The sequence below is a fragment of the Schistocerca cancellata genome, chromosome 6, assembly GCF_023864275.1.
Source record: "Schistocerca cancellata isolate TAMUIC-IGC-003103 chromosome 6, iqSchCanc2.1, whole genome shotgun sequence".
NCBI classification, from domain to species: Eukaryota; Metazoa; Arthropoda; class Insecta; order Orthoptera; family Acrididae; genus Schistocerca; species Schistocerca cancellata.
The window spans coordinates 337,431,485-337,433,555 of record NC_064631.1 but is presented as its reverse complement, the minus strand read 5'-3'; positions in this window follow the sequence as shown (position 1 = coordinate 337,433,555).

Genomic DNA, 2,071 nt, shown 5'->3' with positions numbered 1-2,071 from the left:
GGCGCCTTGCTAGGTCGTAGCAAATGACGTAGCTGAAGGCTATGCTAACTATTGTCTCGGCAAATGAGAGCGTATTTTGTCAGTGAACCATCGCTAGCAAAGCCGGCTGTACAACTGGGGCGAGTACTAGGAAGTCTCTCTAGACGTGCCGTGTGGCGGCGCTCGGTCTGCAATCACTGATAGTGGCGACACGCGGGTCCGACGTATACTAACAGACCGCGGCCGATTTAAAGGCTACCACCTAGCAAGTGTGGCGTCTGGCGGTGACACCACAATTTTCATACAGGGACATTATAACAAATGCTTTAACATTGTGGCAACATTTTCAGATTGCGATTGCAATTAAAAAGGATTTTAACTAAAGACGAGAAATAATAATAATTACTGCAGAAGGCTGAAGATGTGTTGATTCCATAATTTTTGTATGTCTATGGTATATGCCCTAAGAAAATTAATTGGTTAAAGTCTGCATTATATTCAAGGCTTCGCAAAAAATTTGGTTATAATGGATCACCCAAAAGTTTTTCTTTCTTAATATGCACAATAATTCACTAAATTACATTGCAGGCAACGTTAAACGCTGCAAGAAAATTGCTAAGGCACAAACTGACGTAACTTCAAGTTAAATAATTCGTATTTTTCACAGGATTTTCCAGACAATTAATATATGGTTAGCATGAAAAACCGAAATTTTACGCCATATACCGTACACTTCTGAGATTCTTTGTGAGCAGAAGGGAAAATCTACTTGGTTATAGGGCAAAATATTTTCCTAAATTACTCAAAAAGGTGCAAGAAAGAAGGAAGAAATAATTCTGAGGATCAATTCCAATAATTTTAAAGAAATTGCATTCTCACAATTTTATTTTAAGTGATATATTTCGATAGTCATTTCAATATGTTTTAAACAGTTTGTATATAAAACTGTCTGGTTGCTTTTTAAGCAAATTCGTTACTTAAGAATTATGGAAATGTAACTGATATTCATCGAGCCTGACGTTGGGAATACAGTTATTCGTATTGCCACTTACGTAAAACAAGCGAACAAGAGTCTATTTCGGTTTAGAAAAATGAATGGTTGTATCTTATGTGCTATAAGCTACATTAAGGTAAGAAATTTGTAACCTGTGTATTAATTTGCGTTCAGTCCATGTTTATTGAATTACGAGTGCCAAATTAATTTGCGTGGACAGTACTTAACTGAAGAATGTTGCGAATCTTCTGCCTTAAAATCATAAATTACTCTTGTGTTGAATATATTAAAAACAACAGAGAATCTAGTTGTCTATTCGTTTGCACGAGCACGTATGAGAAGTAATCGAAAGCCACGGCAGTAATGGAACATGGAAGCCGGAGGCTTCTTCGCTCTGTGAAGGAGGATTACCGCGATCTGTTCCAGATCTGACGACATAGTATATTACCGGTGCAAGCACGTTTCGGAGCAAACCAGCCACCGTACAAAGTTTATCACGGGGTTCCTCAGCAGACGACCCTTCGGTGTCCCTATTTTGAGCCAACGACATCGTCAGTTACGATTTCAGTGATTACGAGATCCTTGATATTGAACCGGGGATGAATGGAAACTTGGTGCCTGGTCGGATGGGTTACGTTTCTTGTTGCATCCAGATCAATAATCGTCCTGATACGTCGTCATAAAGGCGAGCGGCAGCTCGAAACAGGCACAGTTACACAGACATCGGTCGTGGGAGCAGTGTTAATCTATTGGGTACATTATCTTTTGCCTCTATTGTGTCTGTAATAGTAAACGTAGGCACAATGACAGATATGGACAACGTTAACATTACTGCAGGTCATTTGTATCCCTTCATGCATGGTGTCTTCCGTAAACAGCAGCCTAACTATCCGTGGTCTAATGTCAGAATGGCGGTACGGTGATGGTAAGAAGAATTCCACTGATTGCTGGTAAAATTGTTGTATTGTGGATACACAGTCTCGAGGCCTAATGATGCATCATAAGGCGCAACCAAGCTGCTAAAGATTAATAAACAACGTCTTAGTTTTGAGGATGATCAAAATCAATAGAGGTAATATCTAAAACAAGCTCATAACG